This window comes from Aricia agestis, chromosome 4 (assembly GCF_905147365.1).
Source record: "Aricia agestis chromosome 4, ilAriAges1.1, whole genome shotgun sequence".
NCBI classification, from domain to species: Eukaryota; Metazoa; Arthropoda; class Insecta; order Lepidoptera; family Lycaenidae; genus Aricia; species Aricia agestis.
Window position 1 is genome coordinate 1,514,295 of NC_056409.1, and position 24,083 is coordinate 1,538,377.

General features: G+C 36.2%; 1 protein-coding gene across 1 annotated transcript in view; it reads right to left on the reverse strand.

Moving 5' to 3' along the window:
- Positions 1–24,083, reverse strand: part of LOC121725820 (ras association domain-containing protein 10) — a 118,384-nt gene that overhangs the window by 44,608 nt on the left and 49,693 nt on the right. The gene's annotated exons all lie outside the window — the stretch shown is intronic.

The following is a 24,083-nucleotide window of genomic DNA, read 5'->3' on the forward strand; positions in this document are numbered from 1 at the left end:
TATAATCGATTTCCAGTTGTATTTGTTTCAGCATCAGCTATGGTGTAGTGCTCTTCAACGCATCGAATATCTGCATGGAAACCTAACCGAGTATATTATAACTGTATTAGATACAAGGTAGACAGTTTGCTCACCCGAAGGGAGCTCTTAGATTCAAAAAACTTTTCTTTACTTAAGACAGTTCATTCATATTGAGATTTTTTAGTATAGTAAGTACATTCCTGCGACAAATCAAACATTTTCTGAATAAATGTGCTTGTATATTGTGTAACAGCAGTCGCGATAGTCGCCCGTTTGCTTCGTGCCTTACTTTGTAACGTTTACATAGAAATACAGATGTAACAAGACAGACAATCGATACAGCTTTATTATTAGCGAGCTATTTCTGTTCGGGGAGACATTATTTTTTTATTCATACTGTTTCCATCAAAAACCAATACCATTACAATAGTAATTTTTTCTTGAATTTTTAACTATTAGATCCTTACAAAAATAGATAAAATACGGGAAAGAGAATTTAAAAAGTACATGAAGAAAATAGTTTAGAACATTACACTGTTTTTGCCTAGATCCAATAAAAAAAAATACTAAACAAAAATACATAGTTATTTTAACAACATAAAACATGTTCACGTTTAAAATCCACTTTAGTCCACAGTAATTTAACAAAATCTGATAAAGTATAGGGTAATAAAAATAATAACGTATAAACTATAATAAATAATATTTTTAATATTTGAGGTTTTCGTGTCGTGGCTGCCAGTGAAGCGCATTGCGGTATACCGAGCTTGTCCCACTGCATTCAGCTTTGTTTCAGAAAACGATCTGTTATCTAACCTGATGGCATGTGTATTCAAGACTTTAGTAAAGCTACGAAGACTAGCAATCACGTCGCTTATTTAATAAATCATTACATACATTTACTTGTAATATCGCGGTGCAGCCGCCATTAGAGCGAACGCATAAGGGTCAATTCAATCAATTCAATTCATTCAAGATTTGACATACTTAATTTAATTGCGCGAGGCGACATGGCTATCTGTCAATTCAGTACAAATTTAGAAATGCATCTACGCGTCGCGTTGCGGTCTGAATCAACCCTTAGGGGGCATCCACAAATTACGTGAGGTGTCTTTTTAATTTTCTGACCCCCTCCCCCTTAAACACCTCACATAAATTGTGGACGCCCCTTATATAAATCTGGGCTAAAATAGTTATTAGGGAATTTGTAGTATTCTTAACTTAAGCTGTACGGTTATCGGAATTGCAACATACGTAGACGTACATGATAAATATTCTATGGCAATCAGGCAATCATTACAGTGGTTGGGGATTTTTGCGGCGGCAGTACAAAGGGCTGCGTCGCTGTTCGCATACTTAATACGTGTTTTAATTATACTTTTTACGTTTATGGTTATTCCTGGGCGTAATTAAGCTCATCCGTTTTCGGATGGATGAAGTTAAGCTAAAGAGCTTTATGTAAGCTTTAAAATATCATAATAAAGCTCATTATTACCCGCATTACTCAGGAAAGAAGAGCCTAGCTCACGACGCCTTAGATAATAATCAATATCATTTATTAGAATGCAAATAATATTATGTAATGCAAAACAATTATAGGTACCTTGTTTGTTATTTTTTGGTAACTTTAGGGCTATATTCTTCCTTATAAAGTTTTTACATTTACTTTCGTTACTAATGCCTACTGGAACTAAAAGATTAAAGTTGAAACAGTTTTCTAAGGCAGTCACACTATAGCAAGGCTGGCTTAGTCACAGGCCACAGCACTTAACAATCACTACATCTATTGTACACGGTCGTGGTATGATAAGGAAGGAGCGGTCGCCAAAAATGGTGCGACCACATTACACACTGACATTAACAAATGGAGTATAGCTTTAATCATAGTAATATTGTAGATACGTATTAAAAAGGATAAATAACATACATTCATTAAGACAATCCCCCCCCTCCTTAAAGTCAAAGTCGGTCTGCACAGAGTAATGATAAAGAGCGATACTGCATTGTTTTATCAGTCAAGCGGTGATAGTATTATAGCGCCTCTATTGTACCATCGAGGAAATTTATTCCTAGGCAGTTGAGGGACCAACGTTTGGTCGGATCATATTATCAATTCAAAGTTAATTGTGATCTGTCGGCTGTGTTTGACCTGACTCGACCAAATTACTTAGGTCCGCCATGTCCCTAGGAATCAACTTCAATCGGTCCATATCGAATTGAAAGGTCAAACATTTCAATTGGGCTTTTTTATGCATCGACAAGTCGCGTCGTTTCATCTCTTCACGGCAGCCATTTTCAAAGTATGTCCCACGGAGTCCTGGGGCTACGCAAAGGCTTTGTGGGAGTTCCGCGAGCGATACATAAATTGTTTTCAGAAATGTCATCAGACACCACCATGGAGACAATTCATTCAAATTCTTTTTTAGGGTTCCGTAGCCAAATGTCAAAAAACGGAACCCTTATAGATTCGTCATGCCTGTCTGTCTGTCTGTCCGTCCGTATGTCACAGCCACATTTCTCCAAAACTATAAGAGCTTTACTATTGAAACTTGGTAAGTACATGTACGCATTAAGATTTTGATACAAAAATGGAAAAAATTATTAAAAATTTTAGGGGTCCCCATAGGTACAACTGAAACAAAAAAAATTTTTTTTCATCGAACCTAAGCGTGTGGGGTATCTATGTATAGATCTTCAAAAATCATGAGGTTTCTAATATCATTTTTTTCTAACCTGAATAGTTTGCGAGAGAGACTCTTCCAAAGTGGTAAAATGTGTGTAAAAGTTAGAGGGGGGCTCTAACTTCTAAAGTAGGGTTCAGGATAATTAAAAAAAAAATAATGATGTACATTACTATAAAAACTACAAACGAAAATTGTTTTGAACGAGATCTAGACTTGCTAGATCTCGTTTAAAATCGTTTTTTTATACGTCATAAATGGTAAACCTTAATTTAACTTTCGTTAAATCAACTGAAATATAAAAATAAATCAAAAACATTTTAATTTCATAGAAATAAACCTTATTGCTGCTGCGGAACCCTTCAAGGGCGAGTCCAAATCGCACTTGGCCGGTTTTTTTGTGGCTGGCCCTCGCGTTTAACCTTCGTTGTACATTCGTAAGATAATTAGCCACGTCGGCTATGCGACTACAAATATATCTGCTTCCTTAAAAGCCCCGCAGCTGTCATACGAACGAGTTAATTCTATGAACGACCAATTATAAATAATTGTAGTTTTCTTACCGATTCGTGCATTGAGACCTTGCCGCTTTGTGATCTTAATACGTCTTGAGGTTCGGCCTCACATGGAATACTGTTATCATCTCTGGACAGCGGTGCTAAAATACCAACTACTCCCTATAGGATAGTATCCAACGAAGAGCCACCCGGTTTGTTGACTGCCATAGTACTTTAAACAAGCTCTTTGAAATCCTTTGGAGTTACGCCGAGATGTGTCTTCGCTCTGCTGGCTCTGCATCCTCTATCGGTTGTATCACGGGGAGTGCTCTGTCAAGGAATTGTTCGAAATCATACCTCCAGCAACTTTACGCCATCGTTCCACGCGAAAAATATGCCATCCTCATCACCTAAATCAAAAGTAGCCTTCCATCAGGTGACCTGTTTGCTCTTTTTTCCGCACGGTTAATTTCACACACGTTGTAATTGATCGACTAGTTTTCAGATACCGAATAAAGCGTCGTAAAGTAATAAGAATAAACCAGATATTATAAGTATTACAAATACATAGTTAAAACCAGTCGCAATAATTACCTTCTCCTTTTTAGTGTGTGAAACTATAAACCTATATAGATCATTCAATGAAACAATCACATAATAATTACAGAGCAATAAATCTGCTTGTTACTACTTACTTCAGTATGAATTCATTGCTTTTATAATCATTTGATTTCTGTGGCGTATTTATTTTGTACATCGAGTAGTTTTTAGTTAGGGCTAACATATTTATATCACGTAGGTTTAATACATTTACTATGTTGATGTCGTACCTGTCACTTAAGTGTTATCTTTATTAAAATAACAATTAAAAGTCTCCCATTGCTCATTGGTCAAATGTCTGTAAAGTGAAGATCGAATCAAAATCGACCAAAATATTCACCTATAAACTGCCTCATATGCTTCTTCTTATAGTATTGGATCCGACCGTAAATTCCTGCAGGAATCGTTTTTTTTTCGATCAAATATATTTTAAAATAATCTTTAGAACGTATAGAATGGATTAATGTTGGGTTGCCTTGTCAAAAGTAGCCGCAAGTACCTCTAATTAAGTTGAATGTTCGTGAGATAAATGCATAATTTGCATGAATATTTTTTTTCAGTAAATTTTACTTCATTTGAAAGAAAATGACGTGAGAAAATAAGGTATAAATGGTTGCCAGCTCTAAGTCGGCCGCAACCTAGGGTTGCCAGCCCGTAAACAGACATAGTTCTTCATCAAAATTGAAGCATCGATTTTTTTAATAATTTTGATACCAAATTGAAGTTTTATGCATTTTGTACATGAATATTCATGGTTGCCAGTTGCACGATAGCCGCAAACTGGGGTTTCCATCACTTTTGTATATGACAAATGTTCAGGCCTACAAGTATTATGCCTGGCATTATTTGAGGACGTCGAGAACTCGCAAGATTGCTATTTTTATTTAACAGGCGTTTTTATTTGAATGTGTATTGTCCTGTTATTCCTTCTTAATTCTCTTACTTTTCTATTGAATGCAAGTTTGTATTACGGGCTTTCATTTTGCTCAATTAGAGGTACTTGCGGCTACTTTTAACAAGGCAACCCAACATGTAATAGATGTAATCCATTCTATACGTTCTAAAGATTATTTTAAAATATAATTGATCGAAAAAAACGATTCATGCAGAATTTTACGGTCGGATCTTAGGATATTATGGCGTTATATAAAGAGATAGTTACTGAAACAGTCAAGTGTCAACCGATTTTTCTTGAGAATGAAAAGTATCCATGCGATATCCGTAACTATAAATAAACCATGCTAAAAATTGCCCCCATGCGAGTTCCTTACGCCGCGCCGGTTCTTCTCGCTGGGTTAGTTTCCAAACCGGTGGAATTCATGTAGACGTTCTAAAATCGTAAATTTTAATTAAAAATGATATACCTATATTTCCATTAGTGATAGTACCTACCTAAATACTGTTCATCGGTTCAATCACATTTTTATCTGGTAAAAGGACAACAGAATGTACAAAAGGCATAAAAAAACATATTATAGGTACTTACCTATAATATTTTTATTACGATCAATTTTAAAGATTAAAATAAGTTATAAAGAAAGTTATAAGAGTATATTATAATAGTAAGAAAGCCACTTAATTATACCTACAAACTGCAAAGCTTAAAACCTAAGTAACGAAATAAAGATCTTCTGGCGTCTAGATCTAGCAGCTAGACTTCTGAGGTAATCAGTTAGGTCACAGACTATATTAATTTAGTATTCAATTATTGTGTACATAAATACTCTCGTTATATTTATGATATCCAATTAGTGAGATATTTATTTCACTTTCAAAATAATTTATGAATTTATTGATTGTATGAATTATTATTTACTTATATAGGATTTCTATTTTGTTGGTTAATGGTTATTAATTTTCTGACACGTTTTGCTTTGTTTTAATTTATTATTCTCTCAAGTTAGTATTAATTTGTTTGTTACCTGTTAATATATTACTAGCTATTTGACCGCGCTTTGCTCGGTTTTCGATAAAACACGAATAAAATGACATTTTCTAAAAATGATTCCTAGCTAGATCGATTTATCGCCCCCGAAACCCCCTATATACTAAATTTCATGTAGGTACTCTAACGGCCGTTCCCAAAATTTGATCTATCTCTGGTTTTGCCCTACTAGAGATAGGAATAGCTCACAATTGACATAAAATATATGTCTCTAATGTCTAATATTCCTATCTCTAGTAGGGCAAAAACAGAGATAGATCAAATATTGGGAACGGCCGTTAGAGTAGTTGATTCATAATCAGTTGGGGGATCCACGTAATTTGGTCACGTTACGTCAAACCTAGCCGACAGATCACAATTACCATTGAATTGACATGATCCGACTAAATGATGTTAGTCTGTCAACTACCTAGGAATCAATTTCCTCGATGGTACACAGTTTTTTTTAAACATTTTAAAAATCTCTCCAATTTGATTTTATTTGTAAAACTAAACGATACGTATCGAATGTCTAATGAGTCATGGCATAAAACTCTTCTAGGATAAAGGTTCCTCCAATTTTGTTATTATGTCTTATTACATTTTTTGTAGAGACATCCTTATTAGCTTCACGACCCAAAAAATGACGTGCGTGTCCTTTTTTGGGTGAGCGCGCTTCACCTTTTGAAATAGGGTAAATCGCGTTGCACCATCACGTATATTATAGGACTTCTTGACCTTGATAGTGCCTTTTTGTCAGATATTTTACCGGAGTAGGTAGTTTACAATCCTACAAGGAACATCGCCAATGCCATTTTGTACATAGTACATTATAAGCAAACTGTAACATGAATTATTTTAACGTAGGCACACCTACCCCGCCTCATCGAAATCAATGTATCCATATTATGAACTCACACGCCAAAATATATTTGGTATACGGGATAGGATAGGATACATTTTATACCTGAAAAATATACGGTTCCTGTGCGATTTTGGCGTAACGGAGTTACGGGCGTCATCTAGTAGACCATTATTTATCGTCTGAATCATATGATTGATTGGTTTAATTAATATGTCCAATAAGCGCAATTTACTATCATGTCACCTTGTACGGGATTAGAAATTTGCAAATTAAACTTCTCACTTTCTATTGAAAGTTTTAATAAACTTTTGTCCAAATTGATAACTCTATACTAAGTTTAAAACACTTTCACAACATTGTTTACATATAAATAAACGTTACTTTGGATGCACTAACGCGGTGAGATTATTTTGTCATTGATTTACCAAATAAAACTGATAGCAATGACCACTTACATCATCCAATTTCAATCCGTAGAACATTTTAAAACTCGTCTTGTAATTTTCAAATTATAATTACTTTATTTCAATAAAGTAGTACTTTTGTAGAAAAAAGAGATTTTGTAGGTCTGTCACTTCTTTGTGGTAGCTTCTACCACACCTACAGCTCTGCCTTAAGCCGGGAGTGGAGTCACCATGAGGTCTTAGTACGTAGATCTATTGAGGAGTCCCACATACCCCGGCAGATCGCTCCAAGCTGCCGGGGATACGTAAATAATTTTCCCATGTAAAAAAGTTTCGTCACCCCGGATCGTTGCTTTTTAACCGACTCCAAAAGACGAGGAGGTTATATTTTGTTCAGCTGTGGATATTTTTTTTTACAGAGCATCTATGTGTAGAGCCTATCCTTGCGTAGCCCTATACATATATAGTATCTATCCAATGTAGATTATGATAGTTACTCAACTTACCCCATACCGCTCAGCATCAACAAGATGTTGAAATAACATAATATATCAGTAGCTGTCCAATTATTATTTTATTGGACTTGTAATTAAATCGATAATCGAAGCTGGAGTCATAATGACTACAAACTAGTCCGCAGGATTACATGCTAATACGTCGATTAAAATGTGATTATATCGATATTTATGTTCTCGATTATTGGCAGTCTGGGTAAACTAAATACTAATTTAAGTGACAGCAATTTATCCTTCCTGTATTTATTCGTTATCTTTGTTGAAATGGCTCCCTTATTTTGTTCGCGAAGCATCTGTGTATTATGTAGAAACTGTACATTTTTCCAGGATGATAATATTATGTGTAGTATTTACTAATAAAAATCTGCACTTTATGATTGCGTACTTGGCAGATCAGAACAAAACATTGTACCAGCATAACGGTTGTATGCACAGTGCGTATCTATCTATATCTATCTATACTTATTAAAAAATTATCGAGAAAGGATTTAGATTTTAGCTAGGCTATATTACATCATGCAGCAGATTTTTGTGTTGTTTGACACAGATGTAAAAATGACTACAGTGCAAGACATAGGCTACTTTTTCCAGGATATTGTATGGTTTATGAGAAATAAAGAGAGATTGTTTAGAGCAGTCTTTTCCAAAGTAGGCGATAACGCCCCCTTGTGGGCGCTGAAGGTCTGAAGGGAGCGGGGAGGGGGAATAAAAAGTGTTAGACCCAGAAAAAATGAGGGCGTTATGTAGAGGCTTGGGGGTGATTTATTTCATCAGGATGCGTTTTAAATTATTTATTTATTTATTTCAAAGGCACATCTACAACATAAACACAATCATTACAATCAGTTACAGTACTCAGATTAAGGGTTATGCGCTTATGTCAATTACAGATATGCACAACATTATTATTACAATTCAATATAAACATCGTCAGTACAATAGTATTATATAAAAAGTGAAATCAGGTATATAATTGATCCATAAAAATAAATAATGTTTTGTTTAAATTTTTAAAATAAGCTTACTTAATTACTTGAAATAAAACTTAACTACTAAAATGCCATTTTATAAGACAATAATTCATCTTAATAATAAAATTAAAAATATCTAAAATGTCCCTTACTAGTTACAAGTTAAAAATTATCTAAAATACATAATAATTATTTAAATGTCACAAAATAATAAATAATAAGGTGTATAAATTTAATAAAATAACAATAAAATCCCAAATTAAAATAATGGGGTCGCTAAAATATAATTGTCGGTAGACAAAATAAGTTTGGGAACCTCTGGTGTAGAGGGCTATAAAATATCTATCGCGCATTAAATTTAAAACCGTTTCATATTTTGTTTTGAAGAGTACAAACTTTCACAGATATTGCATTTAATTCATATACCTCTAGATTACGCGGTGGACCAGTTCCACTGGCAACACTTAATTACGATAAGAGGCCGCTTATTCAATAACCACACACTTAGCAGTAGCCGCTGACGGCTCGTTTATCCCGCACTTTATGACTCCACTTTATGACTGATACAAAGTATTTGACATGATCTCTATGTAGACGAGATAAGGCTCATATTCATAGTGGCAAATGAACGCCTAGTTCGGGAATGTTTTACCCGATAGGCTCTAAAAGTGATCCTTTTGCTATGGGCATAAAGGTTATTGAAAAGAGTAAAATTATTCCTGACTGTATGTGCCATGATAACAGATATTTTATCTACTGTTCACACCATCCGTTTAGGTGCTAAGTGAGAAGCATAATTCGCAGAGTCGAGATGATGTTAAAGCACAAAATTTTCAATTACTTAAGAACTGCCCTGCGACTGATTATAAAAGATCCTATAGTTATAACGTAACTACTTAAACTCTCCCTCGACTACTGAAAAAAAAAACGCTGCGTAAATTACCTATAGTATATATCGAGGAAAGTTTGGTATGGACATGCCTTTGCTCGAGACGTGGCTGGGGCATTGCCGTGCTCCCAGATTAATAGATTTTATAATTTGTAAGAGGGTTTAGTTTTAAAAATCAGTGAATTTCTAATCGATTCGGTATAAAAACACTTATTTTGGGAAAAGTTAAGAGTTAAGACAATTTAGTTACCATATCTTAGCAAATAAAAATTATGATTATGATTGATGTCATAAAAGCACTAAAGTTTCAACAAGGAACGAGGTGATTACGGAACCCGACGTGACAGCTTATTTGGTGCAATCACGCTGTCACTATCGCGCAATTATGACACCACTATGACCAGCCGACTCCGTTATTAGCTGGCGCTGAATTACTTACTACGTCACACCTACGCACCGATTATGTTCGGCAAATATAATCTGTGATAGTGAGGCAATGTGGTAGCGATAAACCATACAGTGTGTCCTACTGCCTTCGAGGTACTTAGTCAAACTGCATTCGATAGTTTTAATAAAGAATTTAGACGATTTCTTAGGTTTACGCGAGTATCACTCATTATATTACAAGGTTTAAACACGGATTCTGTCGCGGAGCACTTTTATTCATCCCGACGTTTCGGCTACTTTACAGCGGCCGTGGTCACGGGTGGACTGAGGTGACAGGCGTCCAATTTATTGAAGTTATTCAACTACCCGAAGATTCATCAATTTTTGTTTGCGTTCCGATCTACGCAGAACGAACTTAACAGTGTCATGAAGCCGAGGTTTCCTAGATTTGTGTTTTAGTTTATTTATCACTGGATCCCAACTAGATGGCAGCACCCAACCATCTTCGCGGTTAAAATTAGGGTGTTTTTTAATTTCAATGGCCTCGCGTATCATTCTTGGACGGTATCTTGCTTCTTTTTCCAGTACTTGTGACTTATCAAATCTTATGTAATGGCGAGGTTGATCCAGTGTGTGTTTACAAATTGTGGACTTGGTGTTCCTATGGTGTTTGACATCTGCAATGTGTTCCTTGATGCGGGTTTTTATGGCCCTTTTGGTTTGCCCTATATAAGAGAGGCCACAATCACAGTCGAGTTTATAGATTCCTGCATCTTGAAGGGGTAAGTTGCATTACACTGGTGGTAAAAATTGGCTGATCTTTTTGGGCGGCTTAAAGTATGTTTTTATTGAAGCTTTCCTTAGAATGTAGCGGTTCGGTTCAGCGGTTTGGGCGGGAAGAGGTAACAGACAGACAGACAGACACACTTTCGCATTTATAATATTAGTATGGATTTGATTTCACGAATCATAACACACAATATGTCAGACAGCGAACGCTAACCTAACCTAACCTAACCTGAAATTAGGTATGGAGATACTTTGAGTCTCGAGAATGAACATAGGATACTTTTCCTGGAAAATGTACGGTTCCTGAGCGATAAACGAAATTTGGCGTAACAGAGGCGTTATCTACTCATTCGTATTCAAAAAACCTAAATCGCCAAAAATATACTAAATACATTCAAAATGATACTGACAGTACCTACTTAATCATATTTGGGTTGATTAAATCGTGTTTGTTTATAATGCGTATTACGCAACAGCCTGTATAACCCAGTAGTGATTGTATCTCATCATCTATCTTAATTATGGCTACTACACAGTGCACTGCCAGGCGCCTAAATATTATTTGCATACTATAAATATTTATAAGCATTCGGTAAACATTGTTTAGTAAGCTTCGAATGATTCTGTAAATCCGAACATTTGTGATGCAAATGCGTGCATAGTATAAAAGTAAAAAAAAAAACTATCAGAAAAATTTATTAATGTCAAGTAAACAAGTACAAGTTTTGGATTAGAGCATGGAGAAATATAATGATTAGCGACACCTTCATAACATCTTTGTTGCGCACGTATAACTATAGAATAGAATAGAATGATATTTTATTGCATAAATGTAGTACAAAAAGGTCTTACAATGCAATAAAATATTATATTAATCAACTAGTTCGTTATGCCTGACTCCGCCTGCGTAAATACGATATTTCGCGGAAACCGTACATTTTTCCGCAAAATTTTCTCTATCGTTTCCCACAATATAATAATAACACAAAAATCGGTCCAGTAGTTCGTAAGATTAGCGCGTTCAATTAATAATGTTTCCTGTTTTTTTCCAAAAAAATCCTCATGAATCTCACACGTACTTGGAAGGTTGTTGGCAGGTTCTATTTACATTTTATACAACAACGTGAATTTATTTTAAAAGCCATTTAGAAGTAGGTATCTAAGTTGTATTTGTAATTACTAAGTAACGCATTAACCATGTCAGTGTAAGTACTAAGTACACTAAGTATCTACTTACGCAGTTTTACTTTCGTCTGACAATCAGCGGAAGTGCGTTCTACTTGGGAACTCCGCGTGACAACTTGCGAAATGTTACCAGCAAGCACATTTACAACACTTTAACAATAAACATACTAGTGCTTAGAATAATAATTTTTACTCAAGTACCTAAGTGATTAGTAAATCACTTAGGTACTTGAGTAAAAATTATTGTTCTGGATGATAGCTAGCTGTGAAAATGCCAGCAGCGATGAAAGTATAACATTTTTTTTTTACTTTTGTATGGGTACATTCATAACGCCGCCCTTTTTTGCTCCGAAAATTTCAACGCTGCACTTTTACAGTGAACTTAGTGTAGGACCTACACACCAAAAGTATTACCCTTTATGTTGTTACAACCGTATAAGTCTACTCACTGCGCAAGCGATGAAAAAAAAAATTAATAGCAAATAAAAATATTCTCTAGCTGTGCGATCTGGTAATACATCGATCGTAGGAATAGCAGACACAATAAATTATCAATTGTTAGGCGACAGCCAGCGGGGCTAAAATGGTCGCATGGCAATTCCTCTCAAACTCACGAACGTAAGACCAATTCAATTGGTCTAAATTCGTACTAATTTGAAATTCGTGACTTTGACAGTTTTGACAATTCATTTTGTGAATTGATTGAGATGAATTGCTATGCGACCATTTTAGCCCCGCTGGTGCCGCTTGGCGCTTGGGGATTGATGGGTTAATGTGCGGGCGTCCATGTGTGACGTTGGCGGAGACACGGGAGATGCACAGTGACGCAACAATAGCGTACCACACCATGAAATGTATGGTTTCGACACTGCTACGTGGTGCGATGTGGACCGCGATTGAGCTAGAAAGTTAAGGTACTTGGTTCAGATTCAAAATATCCACAGCTGGACATAGAATCGCCCTTTTTGGAAGCCGGTTCAAATGTAAATGAAGGATTCAAAACAGTACTTACACCAATTAAAGGCTTGCTTGTCGTGAAATTGAGAGAGTTAGCCCGCCTTAGCGCCAGACTGGGTTACTAATACTCCTCAATCCTAATCATTATTTTATTTATAATATTATAAAACAAAGTCGCTTCTTTTCCCTCATGTCCCTTTGTTCCCTTTAATATTTAAAACTACGCAACGGATTTTGATGATTCTTTCAGTGTTAGATAGCCCATTTATCGAGGAAGGCTATAGGCTATATTTTATCACGCTAATACTAATAGGAGCGAAGAAATAGAGGAACATGTTGAAAAAACGGGGAAAATTATTTGAAAGGGCTAACTTGAACGCGCTAATCTCAGGAACTACTGGTCCGATTTGAAAAATTCTTACAGTGTTAGATAGCCCATTTATTGAGGAAGGCTATAGGCTATATTTTATCACGCTAAGACTAATAGGAGAATGTAGAAAAAACGGGGAAATTATTTGAAAAGAATTATTCTCGCGAACTACTGGGGTAATATTTATGTTATTTGGCACAGATAAGAAGTAGACCACGTGAAGGATCATAGGCTATCGATTTTAATCATTTTTTCAGTGGCTATATATTTTATACCCGTGCGACGCCGGAGCGGGTCGCTAGTTATTTAATATAATATTTTTATGCCAAAACACATAATTATATTTCCCCAACGGACACGGTCTCTAATATGGACCGTATAAAAATCATAATAAAGGTCGTTTTACATGCACGTTTAAATGAGCTAATAGCCTCAAAAGTACCTCCTCGTTATGACTTCGATTGACGGTGAACTATTCATAACATTGACTATTAATTACTAACCTAAACTGCCCTTTAGAGTTTAGCTTTAGAATCTAATGAACTAACAAGTACAGAAATCTAAATAAAATAATGAAATGTTATTGGCGTTAATTGCCTAAGTTAGTTATCGTTTTATGAGTCAAAAGTAACTTTTTTAAATTTTGTTGTTTTAACAAATTCATTACATTGGGGTATTTCTCATACAAACATAGAAGTCAAAGTCACAAGTAACTCTTTTAGCGCTGCTTCTTTCACATTAAACTCTACAAGGTATAATAATACTAAGTGATAATATTTTAGGGTGTGTATGTGTTCCTTATAATATTGAGTTCACTGTGAAAGTAGCAGCCCTGAAACAGCATTTTTTGTGATTTGTATGAGCAAGTGCCCGCGACATGAATTTTTTCATGCAAAAGGTGAAAAAGAAACTCTTTCAGCGCTGCTACTTTCACAGCGAACTCTATATAGAAATTAGAAACACTACTACACACCCTAAAATATTATCACTTAGTTTTATTACACTCTGGAGAGAGTTGAAAAAATAAAAAGCGCGGCTCTAGCACAGTATAGCAATATAGGGATATGTCATATTGCTATACTGTGGCTCTAGACTGTCGCCCCAGGCTAGACAATCACAAACGTTAAACAGCGACTAGTGCCATTCCTCCACCATTTTATGACGTGTGCGTTATTCAAATTATCAATAAAGCCTTTAATAACTGTAAACATAAGCATAAAATTTCCTTAAGATTTAAATTACAAATTACTAACTGTACTGTCGCCGGGTCGACTCTGCCGACTCCTACAATGTAGTTCTGTCCTACATGCTTCTTCCTTGTGCTTAATTCCTATAATATTAAAAGTAAGAATCTTTGGTTATCATTTTACATTAAAATGCGGGTTTGTATTTTGGTGATTGTTTACTCTTTTTGTCTGGTATTATCTTGATCGTGAGATTTTCAATGGTTATGCGACAGCCGGGTGCCTATATCTGGTGGTCAGTTTATTATAAGCCATTCAAAAATAAAGCTGAATCTACAATAGATAGAATCATACATCAACGTCCACCATAACCCTACAATTACCTCTAAAGCCTGTCACCTCGGGTGAACATTTGGGGTGAATTGTACCGCTAGAAAAACTTATGGTAATCTCCCTAATAGTTATAAAGGCTAGGGATTGCAATCCGGAAAACCGGGTCCGGTAAATCACCGGATCCGGCATAATTTTAGGGGTACCGGATCCGGTCCCAATATACCGGATCCGGCGACCGGATCCGGTGTTAGTAATTGGTGGCAAACTGATATGGCTGTTGCATGAATAACTTACTTTAAATGCGTTACCCCTAGTGAAAAAGCCTTTTCACGCTTTTTTATGATTCTATCTTGCTGACAAATGACAATGAGGCTGATTAGTACACTAGTCTTTCATGAGAAGCTGAAAAGGCCTTTCGGCCATAAGCAACTCTATATTTTTCGCTTATTAACTACCCCCACGATTGTCTTGCAAAAAGCCAGGAAAATTTCCCTTTCTTTGCCCCCCAGGATGGATGGCAGATTTTCACCCGTTATCGATATGTCCAATTTCTGTTCAATATTGAGCACTCGAGTGAAGTGAGGAACCGTTTCCTCGACTCCCGGCTAACACAGACACGATGGATCCACATTCAACTTGAAGTAGAAGGCGAATCCACCGTGGCCGATCAGAATCTGTGTGGTGTAGTGTGTGATGTCTGTTTTCTTTACTATTTTGTATGCAGCAGCAGCACGTCTTGGGAAAAAGAGCTTCGTGACTCCAGCCGTCCCGCCCACTTCATATTTTCTGTCCCATTCCTCAATCGTATCCACTCTTAAGATACGTTTGACGAATGAAACAGGACACAGATCGTAGTCAGGCTTCCTTTTCAATCCCAACGCGGCCTCCTTGGCTAATTGGTCATCCCTCTCATACCCTCTCAACCCTGCGTGCACCTTGATCTAAAACAGTGAAACCTCCCTCCTCTGCGATGCAGTTTTTTAGAAGGGCCGCCCTTGTTTGCACTGCCAGGTGATGAGAGGAACTAAGGGTGAGAGCCTGGACAGCCGATTTGGAATTGCTAAGGATACCGACCTTCGCCATTCCACTCTTGCAGGCTATACTTACTGCTCTTTGGAGCGCTAGAAGTTCGGCAAAGCAAAAATAGAATGATTTCCGCTTCTTAGTTCAGTTTCATCAATCCGACCGGATCCGGCCGGATTGATGGGAATCCGGTCAAATCCGGTCCGGATTGAAAATGACACCGGATTGCAATCCCTAATAAGTAGAGGCCCAAATTTTTTTCTTACGCCCACAATCAGGATCATATTTTAATGATGAATGAAAAGATCTTAAATTATATATTTTTTTAAGTAGAGTAGGAAATATGCTGAATTTAAAAGGAAAATTATCACGGCTAAGAAGACTTCATAAGTTATTGAGTTATAGTCGATCAACTAAAAAAAATGTATTCGGAGAAGTATAAAGGAACTTTTCATTCAAAATCCTTTAAACGTAACTAAGATGATGTTGTTAGTAATGTAAAACACGCTTTAAAATATAACATTAAAAAAATATCAAAAACCATACTATCAGGCCATAACTAACCCATGATATTGCGCGTGGCCCGACACGCACTTGACCGGCTTTTGTGTTTGATTTTGTTTGGGGTAAAACAGTGATTTTCAATCTGTAGAAGGCGACCCCCTTGATATATTTAAAAGAGTATACTTGTAGTCAAATATTACTTTTTACATTAAAATATTTATTTAAACAATAAAAATACTTTGCACGCGTCATTTTGTCTCAAAAATGTGACGGGCATTTCGAAAACATATTGTTAAAACAACAAGTGTGACCATATTTAAATGAAGCTAGTTTTTTAACAAATTACAACCAGCTTGTCTTAAAATAAGATTGGCATTGGCTTTAATTACAGGCAAAATGTTAATTAACTTTTGAAGGATGTATTGTTTCTTTTCGTGTAAACTACTAGAGCATCTGCCTGTCTTTACCGTGATAGTACATTACCGAAACGTAAATTATCAGAAAGTGTAAGCAAAAAGCTTACATAGTAACTATTTATTTAGTAATATTATATAGTAAGTATTTAGTGATCAGTGGTATTGTTTAGTTTTATAGCTTTAAATATAATTTTCTTTTGTTACAAATAATAATCCCCAAAAAAGTAAGTAAGAAAATTAGTTTCAACAAATGTTTTAATTATTTCTTTGGGTGTGGAATTGTGGATATGTTTATCTATAGAGATTCTGTCGGTCGGTCGTCCGTCCCACTGGGTTATGAAAGTAAAGGTATATAGATTATAGAGTGCTCTTGTGTACTGCGCACACTTGGGCACTATAAAATTACTCCTCTGGCCTGGTTTCCAATGAAAATTTATACGTGGGAGAGCCATGCTTCGGCACGGATGGGCCGGCTCGACCGGAGAAATACCACGTTCTCACAGAAAACCGGCGTGAAACAGCGCTTGCGCTGTGTTTCGCCGAGTGAGTGAGTTTACCGGAGGCCCAATTCCCTTCCCTATCCTCCCCTTTTCCCTTCCCTTTCCATCCCTACCCTCCCCTATTACCCTATTCCCTCTTAAAAGGCCGGCAACGCACCTGCAGCTCTTCTGATGCTGCGAGTGTCCATGGGCGACGGAAGTTGCTTTGCATCAGGTGACCCGTTTGCTCGTTTGCCCCCTTATTTCATAAAAAAAGCGGTCACTGTCACTGAACGGTGTGGGAGGACTGGGAGTTATTACTATAGAGTGTTGAGATTCTATTTCATCGTCAACTTGCATGGTCACCCTTGTACCGAATCGTAACATTTCCTAATGAAATTCAACGTCTTACAAATGTTTCGGTACTCTGGGAACTACGAGTATTACATTTATACGCTATTGACAAACGCTTTAAGTCATGGGAATAAACAAGTGGATGTATAAACGGTACGCGAATATCATCACTATGTTCATGGTCCTATAGTCTAGAATCGCATAGACAGGATTTGCTCGCAATGTACTTTAAGGTCAGTATAGTGAATTATTTTACGAGGGTATATTTGAGACCTGATTTATTATTTGGAAGTTAATCTGAGCTTTTAGGCTCTGTCGTTAAAGTTAATAACCTTTACCATTATAAATGTTTATTTATGAGAGACTATTGTTAGCGGAACATCTTGGCAACACCTATAAGCTGTCAAGTTCGATTACTTGAGAGCTGTCAACTGTCAAACTAGTGCTGTGACAAGTGACATGCTCGTGACCTATATAAGACGCTAAGTGCTGTGATTCGCTCTCTTTTTGCTCGTGCAACAACGATCAGGTGATATTAGGGATTGTATTAGTGCGTGTAGGATAGGACTAGTGAGCCACTGTGCTTATGTTAACGGTAAATTGTGCTGTGATAATTATTTTTTAGTTTAAAAGTGTAGTTGGGTAGATTTTATAACTTTTGTGTACGAATGTTAACTCTTTTCTTTAATTGTTTATCTAATTGTTAAGTGTAACTTGTTTTCTTAATTAAAATCATTTGTTTCTGACTCTTGTTTAATAATATCCTTAGCTTAAGGCTTACACTATATTATAATATAATGTCGCCCGCAACTCCGTTGCCCCAAAACACGTTTATCGCGTGGGAACCGCACATTTTTTCCGGGAAAGAAGTACCCTATGCCCTTTTTCGAGTTTCAAAGTATTTCCATACCAAATTTCAGCAAAATCGGTTTAACGGTTTGGGCGTGAAGTGGTAACAGATATACTGACATACTTTCGCATTTATAATATTAAGTATGGATGTAAGCTTATTGTACTACGAATAATATAAACTAAGCAAAAGTAACTCCGTCAAAAAACATGTTCTACAATACTTGTCAAAAATGTGTACCTAGTACCTACCTAGGTACACATTTTCAATACATTTGCAGTATTTAGGTGACCTTGAGTCGGGGTCAGGCTGACGTTACATGACAGTTCGAAAGGAACCAAATTTAAAACGGTAATATTATGGGAGTTACGTTTCCTTAGTTTTTATTATTCGTAAATGTAGTTATTGTAAGTATAACATAGCGAAGAATCGTCAAAAGTAACATGTTAACACTCAAACATTTTAGGTTATGTTACTCCAGCTAAGTGGAGGGGGACACAGGTGTACAATGTTAAATGTACATGTTTGTGGTAAGTGTTAGTGACGTTCGCACCACGGTGACAATTTCGTCACTGTCCGCACTTCAAGCACTTGATCATTTTAATGTATATCTAATACATAAAACTCTCATGTCACAGTGTTTGTGTGCGAACTCCTCAAAACGGTTCAACCGATTTTAATGTGTATGTACAATGTACATTCGTTAGGCCTAAAAATAGGTTTTTATCTACTTAGGTTATGAATATGTCATAACTCATAAGTATGGCAAAACAATGGGTCAGCTAGTCTATATATATATATATATATATATATATATATATATATATATATATATATATATATATATATATATATATATATATATATAAAACTCAAAGGTGACTGACTGACATGGTGATCTATCAACGCACAACCCAAACCACTGGACGTATCGGGCTGAAATTTGGCATGTAGGTAGATGTTATGACGTAGGCATCCGTTAAGAAAGGATTTTGATAAATTCCAACATCAAGGGGTTAAAATAGGGGATGAAAGTTTGTATATAATAATACTTCTGCTTAGTGTTTAGACTTTAGTATTAATTTTAGTATAAAATAGGTATGTTAGTCTGTAAGGTATTTATAATATGGCCGTAGATGCCTGCAATAAATAATTATAAAATTAAATTAATGCAACTGTATGAAAAAAAATTGTCCGAGGCGGGAGCTCCGTTAAATAGTTTAGGAAATATGGCCTGGACCATAATAATTATAACCATACATTATTTTTTAATTTGAATAATTTATATTATGATTTATGATGCATGATAGATATACGAAAATAAATTATATCTTGTCTATAATAATAATTTAAGCAGATGCACCACTGCCTGATACGTTTTTATTTAAATATCTAGAGTCCCTACATTGCTTCCGTCCAAAGTCCGGAGGCAGTGGAAAGTTACGTTCATTTGTCTTGTCTGTTGACGCTGGTTGTTAGAGCCCGAGTATAAATATTAATCTTGACAATTACGCTGTCAAAATTGGGGCTTGCTACAGTTATCGTGGTACCAAAATTTAGGACCCGCATTGAAATTATTACAAAATGATTGATTGTGTTTTATTAATAATGTAATATTACTATTAAATACTGAAGGCATTGACTGACGGCCTGACTATCTGAGATATTGTTATATTAATTTATTAATTTTATTATGACAATTTTAAGTCTCTCTAACGTAGTTGGGTCAAATTACTTAAATAAGGGGCATTTAAATTAGATTCTATCCTATAGCGCGGTCACAGATCACTTATTGTATCTTTAATTTAGATGCGACAATATTAATAAGTAGGTATTGCTCCTAGTAATAAGGAAGAAGCGAAAGATCAATAGTCAAATTTTCAGGTCTTTGGTGATCAGACTGTATTTTATTTTGATCGAACAATATCTCTATTAAAGAGGATGTCTTTAAATATACGAGTATTTTAACGGGACTTGACTACTCTCTGAGAGTTCGACAGTTCTTGCACACTCTTAATCCGTCAATTCGGTAGTTTAACCTAATTAATGTCGTTGAATATGCATGGCGTAGCGGACTCAATGGGTATTGTGTTGTCTATGACAAACGCGGGCCGTATTCCCATCCGTCCGTCCGTCCGATTGTCCGCCATTAATTCGCGTCTATTGTGATTCACAAGGTCGGATTTGATCGAAATTAATCGTTGTGAGTCACCGAATTGTGTCAGTCAGTGTTACTGCGCTGCGAGCATCGTATTTTGTTTTCAAATTTCTTAAAGAGTGACAAAATACGCTTGTTTACCCTCACATAACAATATATTATCAAAAAGAAACATATATTTAAATATATTATGATTTATGATAAGTATTTTTTTTTATTTATTTATACTACATAGGCCCATACAATATATACCTTAATGACTAACATACATATAAATTATATACACTTAATAACTACACTTTATCACGAGTTATCGGCGACGTGACGCGCGCTTCATTCCGGAGTCTCCCTCCCCCGAAACCTTCGGTAGACCACATCAGTTGGCCAGAATTCCTCCGCTTCAAAGGTCGACAGAAGATGCGTCGGTACTCTCACCACAAAGGAACTGAAGTTGACCTTGTGGCGAGACTGCAGACGTTCGACCCTCAAGTGGAGGGATGTCTTCTTACTGATGTAGTTCACGACGTCCTACGATAATACATAATATTTTAATGATAAATTATGTTTAAATGTAATGCCAAAAGTTGACCCCAGCTAAGTTGTAGTGACGTATGTGCAGGCGTAGACTTCGACTTGTAACGCGATACTTCCTGAACGACTCCTGTAGCCTTAGCACGGCCACCAGTAGAAATGCGAAAGTATGGACAAACTGTGGAGATAAACTTAAGGTAGCGTTCCGATCTTTTTTCGTTCCCAAAAATTCTATTAAAATGCCACTTTATGACAGACTATAGTCCTAAAAATAATATCCTACTCTATCACATAATATACTATAGTATGTCATAAAGTGGCATTTTAATTGAATTTTTGTCGGTCGCGATTGGGCGCGGTAAAGATCGGAACGGCACCTTTAGTTTTTGTCCATACTTTCGCATTTCTACTGGTGGCCGTGCTAAGACTACTGGTAGAGACACCACTGTGTCAATAGGAAGATGTACCTTTAATAATTACATTTGAGTAAAATATGTAACCATACTAATATTATACATGCAAAAATTGTGTCTATCTGTCTATTACCTCTTCACACCCAAACTGCTGAACCAATTTTGCTGTTGGATATCTTCATCTTTGAGTTCCGGAAAAGGACATAGAATACTTTTTATCTTGAAAAAATGTACGGTTTCCGCGCGATAAACGAATTTTGGCGCAACGGAGTGACCAGCTGCGTCGTCTTAATAGTTATTTCTTTAACTTCGTATCACATCCCTCCTAATATTCAACCTTCAAAAAATATTAAAATTAACCAAATCGGTTCAGGAGTTCTCGAGTTTCAGTGAGGCAAACATTAAATTTAAGTTCATTTTTATTTATATAGATGAAACATTAGGCACATTTTTTTTATGAAATAAGGGGGCAAACGAGCAAACGGGTCACCTGATGGAAAGCAACTACCGTCGCCCATGGACACTCGCAGCATCAGAAGAGCTGCAAGTGCGTTGCCGGCCTTTTATGAGGGAACAGGGTAATAGGGGAGGGTAACGAAGGGAAGGGAAAGGGAATAGGGGAGGGTAGGGAAGGGAAAAGGGCCTCCGGTAAACTCACTCACTCGGCGAAACACGGCGCAAGCGCTGTTTCACGCCAGTTTTCTGTGAGAACGTGGTATTTCTCCGGACAAGCCGGCCCATTCATGCCGAAGCATGGCTCTCCCACGCTTAACACATTACATACTAGTACATTTACACAACTTTACATCGTACATTTTAGTTCATTAATTTAAAATATTCGGGCGTAAGGCTCGGAGTAATGCAAACTTCGCAGAAGCGAAAAAACCTTTGCGTGCCATTTGACTAATGCAGTACCGGGAACCTAGGCTGTGGCGGACATTTTATTTCCATTTATATTGCTTTTTTATTGTTTGAATAGCTTATTAATTTTTTTTAGGTCAAGCAATTAGAAATTTTATTAGAATTGTTAAAGAAGTAATTTTAACATTATGAAATTTCTAGTTGGATAAAAGTAGAACAATAAAGTTCTATCACAGAATAGATAATAGTTGGTTCTATACACAGATTTTACTACAAATTGAAAAGTGTAAGCCTTAAAATAAAATTTAGGCTCTTCAATTTAGCACAACGATAATATAGGCTACACTTTATCGCAAAATCTCCTACCTTTTAAATTGTGTAAGTCCTAAGACTACAGGCATTTAATATTGTCTGACTCGTAACAAAACTGGGAGACAACATAAACAGTCACTAAAAGTCGTAGAGCTCGAAACTTTAATTGATATCTCAAAACCTTAAGGGACGTAATGTATTCTGTCACAATCTCCTCGAGGATGTCGACAGGCGGACGGACAGACAGATGAATATTTATGTGCAGTTCATCATACGCGACACGACGGGAGACGCGCACAGGTGTTTTATTCAACCATTACACGGACTCGACATAAAAAGAATTCCATATTCTGAAGTGTGTGGTCATTCATCGAAATAAAAAAAAATTAGTACTTACATTACAATTATTATTATTTACAAATTTCAGATTAGTGTATACTGTTTGTCTGTTTGTACAGGCTCATCTTTGAATCCGCTGGACCGATTTCAATGAAATTTGGCATGATGATACCTTACATCCCTGATCAACATCTTAGATACTTTTTTAACCGACTTTCAAAAAAGGAGGAGTTAATGTTTACCTTGCTGTTTGTGGTCAGATTTTCAAAATTCTTTTTTTGTTGTATAGATACCACCGAATTTGATACCATTTTTACAATAAAATCGGCCAAGTGTAAGTCGGGCTCGCGCACGAAGGGTTCCGTACCGTTATAGATAAAAAATAGGCCAAAAGTTGTGTTTTTGTATGGGAGCCCCCCTTAAATTTTAATTATATTCTAATTTTATTATTAATTATTAAAGTATACATATAATTAAGAATTCTGTGAAAATTTCAACTGCCTGCCTGTTGTCATTATTGATACCGAGCAAAAAAGGCCAAAAAAAAACATGTTTGTTGTATGGGAGCCCCCCTTAAATATTTATTTTATTTTATTTTCAGTAGTTTTTGTTATAGCGGCAATAGATATACACAATCTGTAAAAATTTCAGAACTCTAGCTATAACGGTTCTTGAGATACAGCCTGGAGATAGACAACGGAGTCTTAGTAATAGGGTCCCGTTTTTACCCTTTGGGTACGGAACCCTAAAAACGGTGACTTGATAAGACGTAATGGAATTGAAGGAACACCTCGAAATTAATAACGACAACCAAAGTGATTTCCAATTATAGCAAAGGTTGATCTTTAAAACTTTTCCTAATATTCGTAAACGATTATCCAAACTCTGGATGGATAATGGATATTGACCACTGCGTATCTCAATTCGTTACCAGCCATGGAAATTTTAAAGTCAAACTTTACGGATCTAAGTCACTAGCATCAGTCGAGCACATAGATAGAAATGGTAGAATATGTACGACCGAAGACAGTATGTTTGAATGAACCTCTCATCATGACATGATGAGAGGTTTGGCAGAAAAAACTACAATGCTAGACAACCTACAGTGTAAATCTGATGTCGCTAACTACTAACTTAGTCCGTGCCTTCAAGCGTTTTTGTCACAATAATTATTATTATTGGCAAAAGTCTACAAATTCCAATATTAATTTAGCTATACATACTGTGGCCCCCATCCCCTGTCCACGCCAAGCGGTCTTCGAAGAAAGGGT